The sequence below is a fragment of the Mytilus edulis genome, unplaced genomic scaffold, assembly GCF_963676685.1.
Source record: "Mytilus edulis unplaced genomic scaffold, xbMytEdul2.2 SCAFFOLD_338, whole genome shotgun sequence".
In the NCBI taxonomy this organism is placed as follows: Eukaryota; Metazoa; Mollusca; class Bivalvia; order Mytilida; family Mytilidae; genus Mytilus; species Mytilus edulis.
In genome coordinates this window covers 22,669-43,958 of record NW_027267860.1, presented here as the reverse complement: position 1 = coordinate 43,958, position 21,290 = coordinate 22,669, and the positions used below count along the sequence as shown (strand labels likewise).

The following is a 21,290-nucleotide window of genomic DNA, read 5'->3' as shown; positions in this document are numbered from 1 at the left end:
GTTCTCGTCCGATCACCGAAGTTAAGCAACGTCGAGCCGGTTAGTACTTGGATGGGTGACCGCCTGGAATACCGGGTGTTGTAGACATTTTTTTACTTATAATTTTGCATTCCTACCAAACATAATTGTTCTATGATTTTTTTTACTAATTTACTTGGATGTAATATTCAACATATCTAGCTATCAATGAATGAAGAAAACAGAAAATAAATCATTCATAAATTTATTTATTTTTCAATACCCATCTGCATGGTGAAAATATTTTTACGTGAAATACATGCAAGTCAAGTTATATACACTTAAGAATTCCACTCCTTCCACATGCATGTGGCTACATATATATTTTTTTTTTTTAAATTAGGTCGTCTGTGATAATATGGTATCCGCCATTTGTCGTCATTTGAAATCGCCTCTTTCTTTTTGACCAGGGCTTATATGATTCACTATTTTTCTGAAAGAATTCTGATTAGCAAAAATTCATTATAGCAAAAACAAATAATAACAATAAATACTAATTATAGCTTGTAAAGTTCCAGTAAAAAATTCGAATATTTGAAACGTCTTTCATCTCGGTCAAGGAAGTCCCGCTTTCGAAGTTTGCCATCTTTGTGTGCTTTCATATCGAAGGCAAAATCTAAATTTTTGGGAAGTCTCTTTATTTCTACGTATATCTGAAAGCAAAAAACATATAAAGAAATGATTTTACTACAAAGGTATAATCATTTTTACGGCACAATCTAGTTTTTGTGAAATAATACAACACGTTTTCTGATGAAGAATCGCACGAGAGAAATTGACAAGTTGTACATTAATCGTAAATATTTCTTTACTCGTGGTATTTTGTTTAATTCTTATGACATATTCTGAAAGAAAAATCCTGCTGAAGATTTTCGTGTATGATTTATATATCAAAACGTACAATTTATTTGAAACAAATGATTAAAACTTGTCGAACAAGCACACAGATTTTCTTGTCGATCTGTTTGAATTAGATTGTCATGAAAGTTTAAGGGTGCTCTCGTCGAGGTCCGCGTTAGATAGATAATTACACTATGTCAGTGAGGTTTGGAAAACATTGTAATCTGTCGTTCATTCGCACACATCGTTCAACAACCAAAACCGCAAAATGTCAGACGCACCAGCACCAGTAGTAAAGACCCCAGCTAAGTCACCAAAGAAGAAAGTTGCAGCTAAACCAAAGAAAGTAGCTACTCATCCAAAATACAGCGAGATGGTCGGAAAGGCTATATCTGCTTTGAAAGAGCGTGGAGGCTCCAGCCGTCAAGCCATCCTTAAGTATATCTTAGCAAACTTCAGCGTTGGTAGCGATGCAAAAACAGTAAACACTCACTTGAAGTTAGCTCTGAAATCAGGAGTGAAGAGCAATAGCTTGAAACAGTCGAAGGGTACCGGCGCTTCTGGAAGCTTTAAGATTGGGGAAGTGGCTAAACCAGCTAAGAAACCAGCAAAGAAAGTAGTTAAACCTAAAGCCGCCAAGCCAAAGAAGGCAAAGACACCTACCAAAAAGACTGCCGCAAAGAAACCTGCAGCAAGAAACCAGCAGGTGAAAAGAAAGCAGCTAAACCAAAAGCAAAGAAACCAGCTGCAAAGAAACCTGCTGCAAAACCTGCTGCCAAATCTGCAAAGAAAGCCACAAAATCTCCAAGAAGACAAAGGCTGCAGCTAAACCAAAGAAGGCAAAGACACCAAAGAAGAAGTAAATAAAGGAAGCATCCTGATGCTTTTAAAGCTTAAACAGCCCTTTTAAGGGCTACCAAAATTTTTCAAAAAGAGTCTGAAATTGTTGCATGGTATTAGTCACAAATAAAATATAGCTTGTCCCATATTCTAAATCTCTCTGTCTTCTCTGCAATTTTTTTCTACTATAAAGTCCATGTGTACTTGCCTAGTTTTACTATCTTCCACTCTCTGGATCGTGCAGTAAGTGTTTAGTTTTGCTTCTATCTTAAACCTGAAATTTTTTTTTATACAAATTCTAGATCTGTTCAAAATTGCTACTTCCTAACTTTATATATCAAACATTTTGACACTTCTGTGTCTACGACCATATCACGTTGAAACACCGGTTCTCGTCCGATCACCGAAGTTAAGCAACGTCGAGCCCGGTTAGTACTTGGATGGGTGACCGCCTGGGAATACCGGGTGTTGTAGAAATTTTTTGTACCTATAATTTTGCATTTCTACCAAACAATTAATGTAAAGTTTTGCTTCTGAAAAAATCTGTTTTATATAAATTTCTTTTCAAAAATGCTACTACCTAACCTTATATATCAAAAATTTTAACACTTCTGTGTCTACGACCATATCACGTTGAAAACACCGGTTCTCGTCCGATCACCGAAGTTAAGCAACGTCGAGCCCGGTTAGTACTTGGATGGGTGACCGCCTGGGAATACCGGGTGTTGTAGACATTTTTTTACTTATAATTTTGCATTCCTACCAAACATAATTGTTCTATGATTTTTTTTACTAATTTACTTGGATGTAATATTCAACATATCTAGCTATCAATGAATGAAGAAAACAGAAAATAAATCATTCATAAATTTATTTATTTTTCAATACCCATCTGCATGGTGAAATATTTTTACGTGAAATACATGCAAGTCAAGTTATATACACTTAAGAATTCCACTCCTTCCACATGCATGTGGCTACATATATATATTTTTTTTTTAAATTAGGTCGTCTGTGATAATATGGTATCCGCCATTTGTCGTCATTTGAAATCGCCTCTTTCTTTTTGACCAGGGCTTATATGATTCACTATTTTTCTGAAAGAATTCTGATTAGCAAAAATTCATTATAGCAAAAACAAATAATAAACAATAAATACTAATTATAGCTTGTAAAGTTCCAGTAAAAAATTCGAATATTTGAAACGTCTTTCATCTCGGTCAAGGAAGTCCCGCTTTCGAAGTTTGCCATCTTTGTGTGCTTTCATATCGAAGGCAAAATCTAAATTTTTGGGAAGTCTCTTTATTTCTACGTATATCTGAAAGCAAAAACATATAAAGAAATGATTTTACTACAAAGGTATATCATTTTTACGGCACAATCTAGTTTTTGTGAAATAATACAACACGTTTTCTGATGAAGAATCGCACGAGAGAAATTGACAAGTTGTACATTAATCGTAAATATTTCTTTACTCGTGGTATTTTGTTTAATTCTTATGACATATTCTGAAAGAAAAATTCCTGCTGAAGATTTTCGTGTATGATTTATATATCAAAACGTACAATTTATTTGAAACAAATGATTAAAACTTGTCGAACAAGCACACAGATTTTCTTGTCGATCTGTTTGAATTAGATTGTCATGAAAGTTTAAGGGTGCTCTCGTCGAGGTCCGCGTTAGATAGATAATTACACTATGTCAGTGAGGTTTGGAAAACATTGTAATCTGTCGTTCATTCGCACACATCGTTCAACAACCAAAACCGCAAAATGTCAGACGCACCAGCACCAGTAGTAAAGACCCCAGCTAAGTCACCAAAGAAGAAAGTTGCAGCTAAACCAAAGAAAGTAGCTACTCATCCAAAATACAGCGAGATGGTCGGAAAGGCTATATCTGCTTTGAAAGAGCGTGGAGGCTCCAGCCGTCAAGCCATCCTTAAGTATATCTTAGCAAACTTCAGCGTTGGTAGCGATGCAAAAACAGTAAACACTCACTTGAAGTTAGCTCTGAAATCAGGAGTGAAGAGCAATAGCTTGAAACAGTCGAAGGGTACCGGCGCTTCTGGAAGCTTTAAGATTGGGGAAGTGGCTAAACCAGCTAAGAAACCAGCAAAGAAAGTAGTTAAACCTAAAGCCGCCAAGCCAAAGAAGGCAAAGACACCTACCAAAAAGACTGCCGCAAAGAAACCTGCAGCAAAGAAACCAGCAGGTGAAAAGAAAGCAGCTAAACCAAAAGCAAAGAAACCAGCTGCAAAGAAACCTGCTGCAAAACCTGCTGCCAAATCTGCAAAGAAAGCCACAAAATCTCCCAAGAAGACAAAGGCTGCAGCTAAACCAAAGAAGGCAAAGACACCAAAGAAGAAGTAAATAAAGGAAGCATCCTGATGCTTTTAAAGCTTAAACAGCCCTTTTAAGGGCTACCAAAATTTTTCAAAAAGAGTCTGAAATTGTTGCATGGTATTAGTCACAAATAAAATATAGCTTGTCCCATATTCTAAATCTCTCTGTCTTCTCTGCAATTTTTTTCTACTATAAAGTCCATGTGTACTTGCCTAGTTTTACTATCTTCCACTCTCTGGATCGTGCAGTAAGTGTTTAGTTTTGCTTCTATCTTAAACCTGAAATTTTTTTTTATACAAATTCTAGATCTGTTCAAAATTGCTACTTCCTAACTTTATATATCAAACATTTTGACACTTCTGTGTCTACGACCATATCACGTTGAAAACACCGGTTCTCGTCCGATCACCGAAGTTAAGCAACGTCGAGCCCGGTTAGTACTTGGATGGGTGACCGCCTGGGAATACCGGGTGTTGTAGAAATTTTTTGTACCTATAATTTTGCATTTCTACCAAACAATTAATGTAAAGTTTTGCTTCTGAAAAAATCTGTTTTATATAAATTTCTTTTCAAAAATGCTACTACCTAACCTTATATATCAAAAATTTTAACACTTCTGTGTCTACGACCATATCACGTTGAAAACACCGGTTCTCGTCCGATCACCGAAGTTAAGCAACGTCGAGCCCGGTTAGTACTTGGATGGGTGACCGCCTGGGAATACCGGGTGTTGTAGACATTTTTTTACTTATAATTTTGCATTCCTACCAAACATAATTGTTCTATGATTTTTTTTACTAATTTACTTGGATGTAATATTCAACATATCTAGCTATCAATGAATGAAGAAAACAGAAAATAAATCATTCATAAATTTATTTATTTTTCAATACCCATCTGCATGGTGAAATATTTTTACGTGAAATACATGCAAGTCAAGTTATATACACTTAAGAATTCCACTCCTTCCACATGCATGTGGCTACATATATATATATTTTTTTTAAATTAGGTCGTCTGTGATAATATGGTATCCGCCATTTGTCGTCATTTGAAATCGCCTCTTTCTTTTTGACCAGGGCTTATATGATTCACTATTTTTCTGAAAGAATTCTGATTAGCAAAAATTCATTATAGCAAAAACAAATAATAAACAATAAATACTAATTATAGCTTGTAAAGTTCCAGTAAAAAATTCGAATATTTGAAACGTCTTTCATCTCGGTCAAGGAAGTCCCGCTTTCGAAGTTTGCCATCTTTGTGTGCTTTCATATCGAAGGCAAAATCTAAATTTTTGGGAAGTCTCTTTATTTCTACGTATATCTGAAAGCAAAAACATATAAAGAAATGATTTTACTACAAAGGTATATCATTTTTACGGCACAATCTAGTTTTTGTGAAATAATACAACACGTTTTCTGATGAAGAATCGCACGAGAGAAATTGACAAGTTGTACATTAATCGTAAATATTTCTTTACTCGTGGTATTTTGTTTAATTCTTATGACATATTCTGAAAGAAAAATTCCTGCTGAAGATTTTCGTGTATGATTTATATATCAAAACGTACAATTTATTTGAAACAAATGATTAAAACTTGTCGAACAAGCACACAGATTTTCTTGTCGATCTGTTTGAATTAGATTGTCATGAAAGTTTAAGGGTGCTCTCGTCGAGGTCCGCGTTAGATAGATAATTACACTATGTCAGTGAGGTTTGGAAAACATTGTAATCTGTCGTTCATTCGCACACATCGTTCAACAACCAAAACCGCAAAATGTCAGACGCACCAGCACCAGTAGTAAAGACCCCAGCTAAGTCACCAAAGAAGAAAGTTGCAGCTAAACCAAAGAAAGTAGCTACTCATCCAAAATACAGCGAGATGGTCGGAAAGGCTATATCTGCTTTGAAAGAGCGTGGAGGCTCCAGCCGTCAAGCCATCCTTAAGTATATCTTAGCAAACTTCAGCGTTGGTAGCGATGCAAAAACAGTAAACACTCACTTGAAGTTAGCTCTGAAATCAGGAGTGAAGAGCAATAGCTTGAAACAGTCGAAGGGTACCGGCGCTTCTGGAAGCTTTAAGATTGGGGAAGTGGCTAAACCAGCTAAGAAACCAGCAAAGAAAGTAGTTAAACCTAAAGCCGCCAAGCCAAAGAAGGCAAAGACACCTACCAAAAAGACTGCCGCAAAGAAACCTGCAGCAAAGAAACCAGCAGGTGAAAAGAAAGCAGCTAAACCAAAAGCAAAGAAACCAGCTGCAAAGAAACCTGCTGCAAAACCTGCTGCCAAATCTGCAAAGAAAGCCACAAAATCTCCCAAGAAGACAAAGGCTGCAGCTAAACCAAAGAAGGCAAAGACACCAAAGAAGAAGTAAATAAAGGAAGCATCCTGATGCTTTTAAAGCTTAAACAGCCCTTTTAAGGGCTACCAAAATTTTTCAAAAAGAGTCTGAAATTGTTGCATGGTATTAGTCACAAATAAAATATAGCTTGTCCCATATTCTAAATCTCTCTGTCTTCTCTGCAATTTTTTTCTACTATAAAGTCCATGTGTACTTGCCTAGTTTTACTATCTTCCACTCTCTGGATCGTGCAGTAAGTGTTTAGTTTTGCTTCTATCTTAAACCTGAAATTTTTTTTTATACAAATTCTAGATCTGTTCAAAATTGCTACTTCCTAACTTTATATATCAAACATTTTGACACTTCTGTGTCTACGACCATATCACGTTGAAAACACCGGTTCTCGTCCGATCACCGAAGTTAAGCAACGTCGAGCCCGGTTAGTACTTGGATGGGTGACCGCCTGGGAATACCGGGTGTTGTAGAAATTTTTTGTACCTATAATTTTGCATTTCTACCAAACAATTAATGTAAAGTTTTGCTTCTGAAAAAATCTGTTTTATATAAATTTCTTTTCAAAAATGCTACTACCTAACCTTATATATCAAAAATTTTAACACTTCTGTGTCTACGACCATATCACGTTGAAAACACCGGTTCTCGTCCGATCACCGAAGTTAAGCAACGTCGAGCCCGGTTAGTACTTGGATGGGTGACCGCCTGGGAATACCGGGTGTTGTAGACATTTTTTTACTTATAATTTTGCATTCCTACCAAACATAATTGTTCTATGATTTTTTTTACTAATTTACTTGGATGTAATATTCAACATATCTAGCTATCAATGAATGAAGAAAACAGAAAATAAATCATTCATAAATTTATTTATTTTTCAATACCCATCTGCATGGTGAAATATTTTTACGTGAAATACATGCAAGTCAAGTTATATACACTTAAGAATTCCACTCCTTCCACATGCATGTGGCTACATATATATATTTTTTTTTTAAATTAGGTCGTCTGTGATAATATGGTATCCGCCATTTGTCGTCATTTGAAATCGCCTCTTTCTTTTTGACCAGGGCTTATATGATTCACTATTTTTCTGAAAGAATTCTGATTAGCAAAAATTCATTATAGCAAAAACAAATAATAAACAATAAATACTAATTATAGCTTGTAAAGTTCCAGTAAAAAATTCGAATATTTGAAACGTCTTTCATCTCGGTCAAGGAAGTCCCGCTTTCGAAGTTTGCCATCTTTGTGTGCTTTCATATCGAAGGCAAAATCTAAATTTTTGGGAAGTCTCTTTATTTCTACGTATATCTGAAAGCAAAAACATATAAAGAAATGATTTTACTACAAAGGTATATCATTTTTACGGCACAATCTAGTTTTTGTGAAATAATACAACACGTTTTCTGATGAAGAATCGCACGAGAGAAATTGACAAGTTGTACATTAATCGTAAATATTTCTTTACTCGTGGTATTTTGTTTAATTCTTATGACATATTCTGAAAGAAAAATTCCTGCTGAAGATTTTCGTGTATGATTTATATATCAAAACGTACAATTTATTTGAAACAAATGATTAAAACTTGTCGAACAAGCACACAGATTTTCTTGTCGATCTGTTTGAATTAGATTGTCATGAAAGTTTAAGGGTGCTCTCGTCGAGGTCCGCGTTAGATAGATAATTACACTATGTCAGTGAGGTTTGGAAAACCCACAGTCACGTCTCAGTCCTTACAGCTGAACGGACGTGCTGGGTCAGCTCTCCTTTACCCGCTATCTTCGATGAGGGTTTATTGCTAGATGGTCAACGACATACTACTAAGATGACAGAAACCAATCCATGCCGTACAGAGAGACGTAGTAGTTGGCGTACCCGCGTTAACATGCCTCCAAAACCATTGTCTATTATGGGGAGTGTCATGCCGATTAACGTCCGAGGGCTGTATCCTAGGCTGTTGGGTGATACGACCTTCATTTTCCTGCCTCACGGCTTGGGTCCTGATAACGCTTCCTGTCATCTTTAGAACTACGTCCACGATTCATCTACCAGTACTCCATCATCGAGGCTAGCGGGCTGCCAAGCTGACCAAACTGGCCCTGAAAGCAGCCGTTGTGAAGAAGTAAAATCCAAAATAGTAAACAAACCAAAATCAACTCACCAAAACCAAGATGGCGGCCTCCATTTGGCGTCCTTACTACCTGTTCCTGACCCACGGCACAAATTATTCAAACGCTCACCAATCGCCTTCGGGCACCGAGCCGACCGTGCGAGGGCTGTATAGCCAGTCAAGGTCGTTAAACACTTCCATTTGTTGTTGTTTGGAAAACATTGTAATCTGTCGTTCATTCGCACACATCGTTCAACAACCAAAACCGCAAAATGTCAGACGCACCAGCACCAGTAGTAAAGACCCCAGCTAAGTCACCAAAGAAGAAAGTTGCAGCTAAACCAAAGAAAGTAGCTACTCATCCAAAATACAGCGAGATGGTCGGAAAGGCTATATCTGCTTTGAAAGAGCGTGGAGGCTCCAGCCGTCAAGCCATCCTTAAGTATATCTTAGCAAACTTCAGCGTTGGTAGCGATGCAAAAACAGTAAACACTCACTTGAAGTTAGCTCTGAAATCAGGAGTGAAGAGCAATAGCTTGAAACAGTCGAAGGGTACCGGCGCTTCTGGAAGCTTTAAGATTGGGGAAGTGGCTAAACCAGCTAAGAAACCAGCAAAGAAAGTAGTTAAACCTAAAGCCGCCAAGCCAAAGAAGGCAAAGACACCTACCAAAAAGACTGCCGCAAAGAAACCAGCAGGTGAAAAGAAAGCAGCTAAACCAAAAGCAAAGAAACCAGCTGCAAAGAAACCTGCTGCAAAACCTGCTGCCAAATCTGCAAAGAAAGCCACAAAATCTCCCAAGAAGACAAAGGCTGCAGCTAAACCAAAGAAGGCAAAGACACCAAAGAAGAAGTAAATAAAGGAAGCATCCTGATGCTTTTAAAGCTTAAACAGCCCTTTTAAGGGCTACCAAAATTTTTCAAAAAGAGTCTGAAATTGTTGCATGGTATTAGTCACAAATAAAATATAGCTTGTCCCATATTCTAAATCTCTCTGTCTTCTCTGCAATTTTTTTCTACTATAAAGTCCATGTGTACTTGCCTAGTTTTACTATCTTCCACTCTCTGGATCGTGCAGTAAGTGTTTAGTTTTGCTTCTATCTTAAACCTGAAATTTTTTTTTATACAAATTCTAGATCTGTTCAAAATTGCTACTTCCTAACTTTATATATCAAACATTTTGACACTTCTGTGTCTACGACCATATCACGTTGAAAACACCGGTTCTCGTCCGATCACCGAAGTTAAGCAACGTCGAGCCCGGTTAGTACTTGGATGGGTGACCGCCTGGGAATACCGGGTGTTGTAGACATTTTTTGTACCTATAATTTTGCATTTCTACCAAACAATTAATGTAAAGTTTTGCTTCTGAAAAAATCTGTTTTATATAAATTTCTTTTCAAAAATGCTACTACCTAACCTTATATATCAAAAATTTTAACACTTCTGTGTCTACGACCATATCACGTTGAAAACACCGGTTCTCGTCCGATCACCGAAGTTAAGCAACGTCGAGCCCGGTTAGTACTTGGATGGGTGACCGCCTGGGAATACCGGGTGTTGTAGACATTTTTTTACTTATAATTTTGCATTCCTACCAAACATAATTGTTCTATGATTTTTTTTACTAATTTACTTGGATGTAATATTCAACATATCTAGCTATCAATGAATGAAGAAAACAGAAAATAAATCATTCATAAATTTATTTATTTTTCAATACCCATCTGCATGGTGAAATATTTTTACGTGAAATACATGCAAGTCAAGTTATATACACTTAAGAATTCCACTCCTTCCACATGCATGTGGCTACATATATATATTTTTTTTTAAATTAGGTCGTCTGTGATAATATGGTATCCGCCATTTGTCGTCATTTGAAATCGCCTCTTTCTTTTTGACCAGGGCTTATATGATTCACTATTTTTCTGAAAGAATTCTGATTAGCAAAAATTCATTATAGCAAAAACAAATAATAAACAATAAATACTAATTATAGCTTGTAAAGTTCCAGTAAAAAATTCGAATATTTGAAACGTCTTTCATCTCGGTCAAGGAAGTCCCGCTTTCGAAGTTTGCCATCTTTGTGTGCTTTCATATCGAAGGCAAAATCTAAATTTTTGGGAAGTCTCTTTATTTCTACGTATATCTGAAAGCAAAAACATATAAAGAAATGATTTTACTACAAAGGTATATCATTTTTACGGCACAATCTAGTTTTTGTGAAATAATACAACACGTTTTCTGATGAAGAATCGCACGAGAGAAATTGACAAGTTGTACATTAATCGTAAATATTTCTTTACTCGTGGTATTTTGTTTAATTCTTATGACATATTCTGAAAGAAAAATTCCTGCTGAAGATTTTCGTGTATGATTTATATATCAAAACGTACAATTTATTTGAAACAAATGATTAAAACTTGTCGAACAAGCACACAGATTTTCTTGTCGATCTGTTTGAATTAGATTGTCATGAAAGTTTAAGGGTGCTCTCGTCGAGGTCCGCGTTAGATAGATAATTACACTATGTCAGTGAGGTTTGGAAAACATTGTAATCTGTCGTTCATTCGCACACATCGTTCAACAACCAAAACCGCAAAATGTCAGACGCACCAGCACCAGTAGTAAAGACCCCAGCTAAGTCACCAAAGAAGAAAGTTGCAGCTAAACCAAAGAAAGTAGCTACTCATCCAAAATACAGCGAGATGGTCGGAAAGGCTATATCTGCTTTGAAAGAGCGTGGAGGCTCCAGCCGTCAAGCCATCCTTAAGTATATCTTAGCAAACTTCAGCGTTGGTAGCGATGCAAAAACAGTAAACACTCACTTGAAGTTAGCTCTGAAATCAGGAGTGAAGAGCAATAGCTTGAAACAGTCGAAGGGTACCGGCGCTTCTGGAAGCTTTAAGATTGGGGAAGTGGCTAAACCAGCTAAGAAACCAGCAAAGAAAGTAGTTAAACCTAAAGCCGCCAAGCCAAAGAAGGCAAAGACACCTACCAAAAAGACTGCCGCAAAGAAACCTGCAGCAAAGAAACCAGCAGGTGAAAAGAAAGCAGCTAAACCAAAAGCAAAGAAACCAGCTGCAAAGAAACCTGCTGCAAAACCTGCTGCCAAATCTGCAAAGAAAGCCACAAAATCTCCCAAGAAGACAAAGGCTGCAGCTAAACCAAAGAAGGCAAAGACACCAAAGAAGAAGTAAATAAAGGAAGCATCCTGATGCTTTTAAAGCTTAAACAGCCCTTTTAAGGGCTACCAAAATTTTTCAAAAAGAGTCTGAAATTGTTGCATGGTATTAGTCACAAATAAAATATAGCTTGTCCCATATTCTAAATCTCTCTGTCTTCTCTGCAATTTTTTTCTACTATAAAGTCCATGTGTACTTGCCTAGTTTTACTATCTTCCACTCTCTGGATCGTGCAGTAAGTGTTTAGTTTTGCTTCTATCTTAAACCTGAAATTTTTTTTTATACAAATTCTAGATCTGTTCAAAATTGCTACTTCCTAACTTTATATATCAAACATTTTGACACTTCTGTGTCTACGACCATATCACGTTGAAAACACCGGTTCTCGTCCGATCACCGAAGTTAAGCAACGTCGAGCCCGGTTAGTACTTGGATGGGTGACCGCCTGGGAATACCGGGTGTTGTAGACATTTTTTGTACCTATAATTTTGCATTTCTACCAAACAATTAATGTAAAGTTTTGCTTCTGAAAAAATCTGTTTTATATAAATTTCTTTTCAAAAATGCTACTACCTAACCTTATATATCAAAAATTTTAACACTTCTGTGTCTACGACCATATCACGTTGAAAACACCGGTTCTCGTCCGATCACCGAAGTTAAGCAACGTCGAGCCCGGTTAGTACTTGGATGGGTGACCGCCTGGGAATACCGGGTGTTGTAGACATTTTTTTACTTATAATTTTGCATTCCTACCAAACATAATTGTTCTATGATTTTTTTTACTAATTTACTTGGATGTAATATTCAACATATCTAGCTATCAATGAATGAAGAAAACAGAAAATAAATCATTCATAAATTTATTTATTTTTCAATACCCATCTGCATGGTGAAATATTTTTACGTGAAATACATGCAAGTCAAGTTATATACACTTAAGAATTCCACTCCTTCCACATGCATGTGGCTACATATATATTTTTTTTTTTTAAATTAGGTCGTCTGTGATAATATGGTATCCGCCATTTGTCGTCATTTGAAATCGCCTCTTTCTTTTTGACCAGGGCTTATATGATTCACTATTTTTCTGAAAGAATTCTGATTAGCAAAAATTCATTATAGCAAAAACAAATAATAAACAATAAATACTAATTATAGCTTGTAAAGTTCCAGTAAAAAATTCGAATATTTGAAACGTCTTTCATCTCGGTCAAGGAAGTCCCGCTTTCGAAGTTTGCCATCTTTGTGTGCTTTCATATCGAAGGCAAAATCTAAATTTTTGGGAAGTCTCTTTATTTCTACGTATATCTGAAAGCAAAAACATATAAAGAAATGATTTTACTACAAAGGTATATCATTTTTACGGCACAATCTAGTTTTTGTGAAATAATACAACACGTTTTCTGATGAAGAATCGCACGAGAGAAATTGACAAGTTGTACATTAATCGTAAATATTTCTTTACTCGTGGTATTTTGTTTAATTCTTATGACATATTCTGAAAGAAAAATTCCTGCTGAAGATTTTCGTGTATGATTTATATATCAAAACGTACAATTTATTTGAAACAAATGATTAAAACTTGTCGAACAAGCACACAGATTTTCTTGTCGATCTGTTTGAATTAGATTGTCATGAAAGTTTAAGGGTGCTCTCGTCGAGGTCCGCGTTAGATAGATAATTACACTATGTCAGTGAGGTTTGGAAAACATTGTAATCTGTCGTTCATTCGCACACATCGTTCAACAACCAAAACCGCAAAATGTCAGACGCACCAGCACCAGTAGTAAAGACCCCAGCTAAGTCACCAAAGAAGAAAGTTGCAGCTAAACCAAAGAAAGTAGCTACTCATCCAAAATACAGCGAGATGGTCGGAAAGGCTATATCTGCTTTGAAAGAGCGTGGAGGCTCCAGCCGTCAAGCCATCCTTAAGTATATCTTAGCAAACTTCAGCGTTGGTAGCGATGCAAAAACAGTAAACACTCACTTGAAGTTAGCTCTGAAATCAGGAGTGAAGAGCAATAGCTTGAAACAGTCGAAGGGTACCGGCGCTTCTGGAAGCTTTAAGATTGGGGAAGTGGCTAAACCAGCTAAGAAACCAGCAAAGAAAGTAGTTAAACCTAAAGCCGCCAAGCCAAAGAAGGCAAAGACACCTACCAAAAAGACTGCCGCAAAGAAACCTGCAGCAAAGAAACCAGCAGGTGAAAAGAAAGCAGCTAAACCAAAAGCAAAGAAACCAGCTGCAAAGAAACCTGCTGCAAAACCTGCTGCCAAATCTGCAAAGAAAGCCACAAAATCTCCCAAGAAGACAAAGGCTGCAGCTAAACCAAAGAAGGCAAAGACACCAAAGAAGAAGTAAATAAAGGAAGCATCCTGATGCTTTTAAAGCTTAAACAGCCCTTTTAAGGGCTACCAAAATTTTTCAAAAAGAGTCTGAAATTGTTGCATGGTATTAGTCACAAATAAAATATAGCTTGTCCCATATTCTAAATCTCTCTGTCTTCTCTGCAATTTTTTTCTACTATAAAGTCCATGTGTACTTGCCTAGTTTTACTATCTTCCACTCTCTGGATCGTGCAGTAAGTGTTTAGTTTTGCTTCTATCTTAAACCTGAAATTTTTTTTTATACAAATTCTAGATCTGTTCAAAATTGCTACTTCCTAACTTTATATATCAAACATTTTGACACTTCTGTGTCTACGACCATATCACGTTGAAAACACCGGTTCTCGTCCGATCACCGAAGTTAAGCAACGTCGAGCCCGGTTAGTACTTGGATGGGTGACCGCCTGGGAATACCGGGTGTTGTAGAAATTTTTTGTACCTATAATTTTGCATTTCTACCAAACAATTAATGTAAAGTTTTGCTTCTGAAAAAATCTGTTTTATATAAATTTCTTTTCAAAAATGCTACTACCTAACCTTATATATCAAAAATTTTAACACTTCTGTGTCTACGACCATATCACGTTGAAAACACCGGTTCTCGTCCGATCACCGAAGTTAAGCAACGTCGAGCCCGGTTAGTACTTGGATGGGTGACCGCCTGGGAATACCGGGTGTTGTAGACATTTTTTTACTTATAATTTTGCATTCCTACCAAACATAATTGTTCTATGATTTTTTTTACTAATTTACTTGGATGTAATATTCAACATATCTAGCTATCAATGAATGAAGAAAACAGAAAATAAATCATTCATAAATTTATTTATTTTTCAATACCCATCTGCATGGTGAAATATTTTTACGTGAAATACATGCAAGTCAAGTTATATACACTTAAGAATTCCACTCCTTCCACATGCATGTGGCTACATATATATATTTTTTTTTTAAATTAGGTCGTCTGTGATAATATGGTATCCGCCATTTGTCGTCATTTGAAATCGCCTCTTTCTTTTTGACCAGGGCTTATATGATTCACTATTTTTCTGAAAGAATTCTGATTAGCAAAAATTCATTATAGCAAAAACAAATAATAAACAATAAATACTAATTATAGCTTGTAAAGTTCCAGTAAAAAATTCGAATATTTGAAACGTCTTTCATCTCGGTCAAGGAAGTCCCGCTTTCGAAGTTTGCCATCTTTGTGTGCTTTCATATCGAAGGCAAAATCTAAATTTTTGGGAAGTCTCTTTATTTCTACGTATATCTGAAAGCAAAAACATATAAAGAAATGATTTTACTACAAAGGTATATCATTTTTACGGCACAATCTAGTTTTTGTGAAATAATACAACACGTTTTCTGATGAAGAATCGCACGAGAGAAATTGACAAGTTGTACATTAATCGTAAATATTTCTTTACTCGTGGTATTTTGTTTAATTCTTATGACATATTCTGAAAGAAAAATTCCTGCTGAAGATTTTCGTGTATGATTTATATATCAAAACGTACAATTTATTTGAAACAAATGATTAAAACTTGTCGAACAAGCACACAGATTTTCTTGTCGATCTGTTTGAATTAGATTGTCATGAAAGTTTAAGGGTGCTCTCGTCGAGGTCCGCGTTAGATAGATAATTACACTATGTCAGTGAGGTTTGGAAAACATTGTAATCTGTCGTTCATTCGCACACATCGTTCAACAACCAAAACCGCAAAATGTCAGACGCACCAGCACCAGTAGTAAAGACCCCAGCTAAGTCACCAAAGAAGAAAGTTGCAGCTAAACCAAAGAAAGTAGCTACTCATCCAAAATACAGCGAGATGGTCGGAAAGGCTATATCTGCTTTGAAAGAGCGTGGAGGCTCCAGCCGTCAAGCCATCCTTAAGTATATCTTAGCAAACTTCAGCGTTGGTAGCGATGCAAAAACAGTAAACACTCACTTGAAGTTAGCTCTGAAATCAGGAGTGAAGAGCAATAGCTTGAAACAGTCGAAGGGTACCGGCGCTTCTGGAAGCTTTAAGATTGGGGAAGTGGCTAAACCAGCTAAGAAACCAGCAAAGAAAGTAGTTAAACCTAAAGCCGCCAAGCCAAAGAAGGCAAAGACACCTACCAAAAAGACTGCCGCAAAGAAACCTGCAGCAAAGAAACCAGCAGGTGAAAAGAAAGCAGCTAAACCAAAAGCAAAGAAACCAGCTGCAAAGAAACCTGCTGCAAAACCTGCTGCCAAATCTGCAAAGAAAGCCACAAAATCTCCCAAGAAGACAAAGGCTGCAGCTAAACCAAAGAAGGCAAAGACACCAAAGAAGAAGTAAATAAAGGAAGCATCCTGATGCTTTTAAAGCTTAAACAGCCCTTTTAAGGGCTACCAAAATTTTTCAAAAAGAGTCTGAAATTGTTGCATGGTATTAGTCACAAATAAAATATAGCTTGTCCCATATTCTAAATCTCTCTGTCTTCTCTGCAATTTTTTTCTACTATAAAGTCCATGTGTACTTGCCTAGTTTTACTATCTTCCACTCTCTGGATCGTGCAGTAAGTGTTTAGTTTTGCTTCTATCTTAAACCTGAAATTTTTTTTTATACAAATTCTAGATCTGTTCAAAATTGCTACTTCCTAACTTTATATATCAAACATTTTGACACTTCTGTGTCTACGACCATATCACGTTGAAAACACCGGTTCTCGTCCGATCACCGAAGTTAAGCAACGTCGAGCCCGGTTAGTACTTGGATGGGTGACCGCCTGGGAATACCGGGTGTTGTAGAAATTTTTTGTACCTATAATTTTGCATTTCTACCAAACAATTAATGTAAAGTTTTGCTTCTGAAAAAATCTGTTTTATATAAATTTCTTTTCAAAAATGCTACTACCTAACCTTATATATCAAAAATTTTAACACTTCTGTGTCTACGACCATATCACGTTGAAAACACCGGTTCTCGTCCGATCACCGAAGTTAAGCAACGTCGAGCCCGGTTAGTACTTGGATGGGTGACCGCCTGGGAATACCGGGTGTTGTAGACATTTTTTTACTTATAATTTTGCATTCCTACCAAACATAATTGTTCTATGATTTTTTTTACTAATTTACTTGGATGTAATATTCAACATATCTAGCTATCAATGAATGAAGAAAACAGAAAATAAATCATTCATAAATTTATTTATTTTTCAATACCCATCTGCATGGTGAAATATTTTTACGTGAAATACATGCAAGTCAAGTTATATACACTTAAGAATTCCACTCCTTCCACATGCATGTGGCTACATATATATATATTTTTTTTAAATTAGGTCGTCTGTGATAATATGGTATCCGCCATTTGTCGTCATTTGAAATCGCCTCTTTCTTTTTGACCAGGGCTTATATGATTCACTATTTTTCTGAAAGAATTCTGATTAGCAAAAATTCATTATAGCAAAAACAAATAATAAACAATAAATACTAATTATAGCTTGTAAAGTTCCAGTAAAAAATTCGAATATTTGAAACGTCTTTCATCTCGGTCAAGGAAGTCCCGCTTTCGAAGTTTGCCATCTTTGTGTGCTTTCATATCGAAGGCAAAATCTAAATTTTTGGGAAGTCTCTTTATTTCTACGTATATCTGAAAGCAAAAACATATAAAGAAATGATTTTACTACAAAGGTATATCATTTTTACGGCACAATCTAGTTTTTGTGAAATAATACAACACGTTTTCTGATGAAGAATCGCACGAGAGAAATTGACAAGTTGTACATTAATCGTAAATATTTCTTTACTCGTGGTATTTTGTTTAATTCTTATGACATATTCTGAAAGAAAAATTCCTGCTGAAGATTTTCGTGTATGATTTATATATCAAAACGTACAATTTATTTGAAACAAATGATTAAAACTTGTCGAACAAGCACACAGATTTTCTTGTCGATCTGTTTGAATTAGATTGTCATGAAAGTTTAAGGGTGCTCTCGTCGAGGTCCGCGTTAGATAGATAATTACACTATGTCAGTGAGGTTTGGAAAACATTGTAATCTGTCGTTCATTCGCACACATCGTTCAACAACCAAAACCGCAAAATGTCAGACGCACCAGCACCAGTAGTAAAGACCCCAGCTAAGTCACCAAAGAAGAAAGTTGCAGCTAAACCAAAGAAAGTAGCTACTCATCCAAAATACAGCGAGATGGTCGGAAAGGCTATATCTGCTTTGAAAGAGCGTGGAGGCTCCAGCCGTCAAGCCATCCTTAAGTATATCTTAGCAAACTTCAGCGTTGGTAGCGATGCAAAAACAGTAAACACTCACTTGAAGTTAGCTCTGAAATCAGGAGTGAAGAGCAATAGCTTGAAACAGTCGAAGGGTACCGGCGCTTCTGGAAGCTTTAAGATTGGGGAAGTGGCTAAACCAGCTAAGAAACCAGCAAAGAAAGTAGTTAAACCTAAAGCCGCCAAGCCAAAGAAGGCAAAGACACCTACCAAAAAGACTGCCGCAAAGAAACCTGCAGCAAAGAAACCAGCAGGTGAAAAGAAAGCAGCTAAACCAAAAGCAAAGAAACCAGCTGCAAAGAAACCTGCTGCAAAACCTGCTGCCAAATCTGCAAAGAAAGCCACAAAATCTCCCAAGAAGACAAAGGCTGCAGCTAAACCAAAGAAGGCAAAGACACCAAAGAAGAAGTAAATAAAGGAAGCATCCTGATGCTTTTAAAGCTTAAACAGCCCTTTTAAGGGCTACCAAAATTTTTCAAAAAGAGTCTGAAATTGTTGCATGGTATTAGTCACAAATAAAATATAGCTTGTCCCATATTCTAAATCTCTCTGTCTTCTCTGCAATTTTTTTCTACTATAAAGTCCATGTGTACTTGCCTAGTTTTACTATCTTCCACTCTCTGGATCGTGCAGTAAGTGTTTAGTTTTGCTTCTATCTTAAACCTGAAATTTTTTTTTATACAAATTCTAGATCTGTTCAAAATTGCTACTTCCTAACTTTATATATCAAACATTTTGACACTTCTGTGTCTACGACCATATCACGTTGAAAACACCGGTTCTCGTCCGATCACCGAAGTTAAGCAACGTCGAGCCCGGTTAGTACTTGGATGGGTGACCGCCTGGGAATACCGGGTGTTGTAGAAATTTTTTGTACCTATAATTTTGCATTTCTACCAAACAATTAATGTAAAGTTTTGCTTCTGAAAAAATCTGTTTTATATAAATTTCTTTTCAAAAATGCTACTACCTAACCTTATATATCAAAAATTTTAACACTTCTGTGTCTACGACCATATCACGTTGAAAACACCGGTTCTCGTCCGATCACCGAAGTTAAGCAACGTCGAGCCCGGTTAGTACTTGGATGGGTGACCGCCTGGGAATACCGGGTGTTGTAGACATTTTTTTACTTATAATTTTGCATTCCTACCAAACATAATTGTTCTATGATTTTTTTTACTAATTTACTTGGATGTAATATTCAACATATCTAGCTATCAATGAATGAAGAAAACAGAAAATAAATCATTCATAAATTTATTTATTTTTCAATACCCATCTGCATGGTGAAATATTTTTACGTGAAATACATGCAAGTCAAGTTATATACACTTAAGAATTCCACTCCTTCCACATGCATGTGGCTACATATATATATTTTTTTTTTAAATTAGGTCGTCTGTGATAATATGGTATCCGCCATTTGTCGTCATTTGAAATCGCCTCTTTCTTTTTGACCAGGGCTTATATGATTCACTATTTTTCTGAAAGAATTCTGATTAGCAAAAATTCATTATAGCAAAAACAAATAATAAACAATAAATACTAATTATAGCTTGTAAAGTTCCAGTAAAAAATTCGAATATTTGAAACGTCTTTCATCTCGGTCAAGGAAGTCCCGCTTTCGAAGTTTGCCATCTTTGTGTGCTTTCATATCGAAGGCAAAATCTAAATTTTTGGGAAGTCTCTTTATTTCTACGTATATCTGAAAGCAAAAACATATAAAGAAATGATTTTACTACAAAGGTATATCATTTTTACGGCACAATCTAGTTTTTGTGAAATAATACAACACGTTTTCTGATGAAGAATCGCACGAGAGAAATTGACAAGTTGTACATTAATCGTAAATATTTCTTTACTCGTGGTATTTTGTTTAATTCTTATGACATATTCTGAAAGAAAAATTCCTGCTGAAGATTTTCGTGTATGATTTATATATCAAAACGTACAATTTATTTGAAACAAATGATTAAAACTTGTCGAACAAGCACACAGATTTTCTTGTCGATCTGTTTGAATTAGATTGTCATGAAAGTTTAAGGGTGCTCTCGTCGAGGTCCGCGTTAGATAGATAATTACACTATGTCAGTGAGGTTTGGAAAACCCACAGTCACGTCTCAGTCCTTACAGCTGAACGGACGTGCTGGGTCAGCTCTCCTTTACCCGCTATCTTCGATGAGGGTTTATTGCTAGATGGTCAACGACATACTACTAAGATGACAGAAACCAATCCATGCCGTACAGAGAGACGTAGTAGTTGGCGTACCCGCGTTAACATGCCTCCAAAACCATTGTCTATTATGGGGAGTGTCATGCCGATTAACGTCCGAGGGCTGTATCCTAGGCTGTTGGGTGATACGACCTTCATTTTCCTGCCTCACGGCTTGGGTCCTGATAACGCTTCCTGTCATCTTTAGAACTACGTCCACGATTCATCTACCAGTACTCCATCATCGAGGCTAGCGGGCTGCCAAGCTGACCAAACTGGCCCTGAAAGCAGCCGTTGTGAAGAAGTAAAATCCAAAATAGTAAACAAACCAAAATCAACTCACCAAAACCAAGATGGCGGCCTCCATTTGGCGTCCTTACTACCTGTTCCTGACCCACGGCACAAATTATTCAAACGCTCACCAATCGCCTTCGGGCACCGAGCCGACCGTGCGAGGGCTGTATAGCCAGTCAAGGTCGTTAAACACTTCCATTTGTTGTTGTTTGGAAAACATTGTAATCTGTCGTTCATTCGCACACATCGTTCAACAACCAAAACCGCAAAATGTCAGACGCACCAGCACCAGTAGTAAAGACCCCAGCTAAGTCACCAAAGAAGAAAGTTGCAGCTAAACCAAAGAAAGTAGCTACTCATCCAAAATACAGCGAGATGGTCGGAAAGGCTATATCTGCTTTGAAAGAGCGTGGAGGCTCCAGCCGTCAAGCCATCCTTAAGTA

The 21,290-nt window shown here is 36.6% G+C and overlaps 16 non-coding genes across 16 annotated transcripts; all 16 read left to right on the top strand.

The window, feature by feature from the left end:
* Positions 1-2,057: 2,057 nt before the first annotated feature.
* Positions 2,058-2,175, top strand: LOC139506139 (5S ribosomal RNA). Its single transcript, XR_011659945.1, has one exon. It is a non-coding gene; the product is annotated as a 5S ribosomal RNA (ribosomal RNA).
* Positions 2,176-2,313: 138 nt separating this feature from the next.
* On the top strand, positions 2,314-2,432 carry LOC139506131 (5S ribosomal RNA). The gene has a single exon (XR_011659938.1). It is a non-coding gene; the product is annotated as a 5S ribosomal RNA (ribosomal RNA).
* Positions 2,433-4,403: 1,971 nt separating this feature from the next.
* Positions 4,404-4,522, top strand: LOC139506136 (5S ribosomal RNA). Its single transcript, XR_011659943.1, has one exon. It is a non-coding gene; the product is annotated as a 5S ribosomal RNA (ribosomal RNA).
* A 138-nt stretch (positions 4,523-4,660) lies between these two features.
* Positions 4,661-4,779, top strand: LOC139506130 (5S ribosomal RNA). The gene has a single exon (XR_011659937.1). It is a non-coding gene; the product is annotated as a 5S ribosomal RNA (ribosomal RNA).
* A 1,971-nt stretch (positions 4,780-6,750) lies between these two features.
* Positions 6,751-6,869, top strand: LOC139506135 (5S ribosomal RNA). Its single transcript, XR_011659942.1, has one exon. It is a non-coding gene; the product is annotated as a 5S ribosomal RNA (ribosomal RNA).
* A 138-nt stretch (positions 6,870-7,007) lies between these two features.
* LOC139506129 (5S ribosomal RNA) lies at positions 7,008-7,126 on the top strand. Its single transcript, XR_011659936.1, has one exon. It is a non-coding gene; the product is annotated as a 5S ribosomal RNA (ribosomal RNA).
* Positions 7,127-9,699: 2,573 nt separating this feature from the next.
* Positions 9,700-9,818, top strand: LOC139506127 (5S ribosomal RNA). Its single transcript, XR_011659934.1, has one exon. It is a non-coding gene; the product is annotated as a 5S ribosomal RNA (ribosomal RNA).
* Positions 9,819-9,956: 138 nt separating this feature from the next.
* Positions 9,957-10,075, top strand: LOC139506126 (5S ribosomal RNA). The gene has a single exon (XR_011659933.1). It is a non-coding gene; the product is annotated as a 5S ribosomal RNA (ribosomal RNA).
* Positions 10,076-12,045: 1,970 nt separating this feature from the next.
* LOC139506125 (5S ribosomal RNA) lies at positions 12,046-12,164 on the top strand. The gene has a single exon (XR_011659932.1). It is a non-coding gene; the product is annotated as a 5S ribosomal RNA (ribosomal RNA).
* A 138-nt stretch (positions 12,165-12,302) lies between these two features.
* LOC139506124 (5S ribosomal RNA) lies at positions 12,303-12,421 on the top strand. The gene has a single exon (XR_011659931.1). It is a non-coding gene; the product is annotated as a 5S ribosomal RNA (ribosomal RNA).
* Positions 12,422-14,392: 1,971 nt separating this feature from the next.
* On the top strand, positions 14,393-14,511 carry LOC139506134 (5S ribosomal RNA). The gene has a single exon (XR_011659941.1). It is a non-coding gene; the product is annotated as a 5S ribosomal RNA (ribosomal RNA).
* Positions 14,512-14,649: 138 nt separating this feature from the next.
* On the top strand, positions 14,650-14,768 carry LOC139506123 (5S ribosomal RNA). Its single transcript, XR_011659930.1, has one exon. It is a non-coding gene; the product is annotated as a 5S ribosomal RNA (ribosomal RNA).
* Positions 14,769-16,739: 1,971 nt separating this feature from the next.
* On the top strand, positions 16,740-16,858 carry LOC139506133 (5S ribosomal RNA). Its single transcript, XR_011659940.1, has one exon. It is a non-coding gene; the product is annotated as a 5S ribosomal RNA (ribosomal RNA).
* A 138-nt stretch (positions 16,859-16,996) lies between these two features.
* Positions 16,997-17,115, top strand: LOC139506122 (5S ribosomal RNA). Its single transcript, XR_011659929.1, has one exon. It is a non-coding gene; the product is annotated as a 5S ribosomal RNA (ribosomal RNA).
* A 1,971-nt stretch (positions 17,116-19,086) lies between these two features.
* Positions 19,087-19,205, top strand: LOC139506132 (5S ribosomal RNA). The gene has a single exon (XR_011659939.1). It is a non-coding gene; the product is annotated as a 5S ribosomal RNA (ribosomal RNA).
* Positions 19,206-19,343: 138 nt separating this feature from the next.
* LOC139506120 (5S ribosomal RNA) lies at positions 19,344-19,462 on the top strand. The gene has a single exon (XR_011659928.1). It is a non-coding gene; the product is annotated as a 5S ribosomal RNA (ribosomal RNA).
* The last annotated feature ends 1,828 nt before the right edge of the window (positions 19,463-21,290 follow it).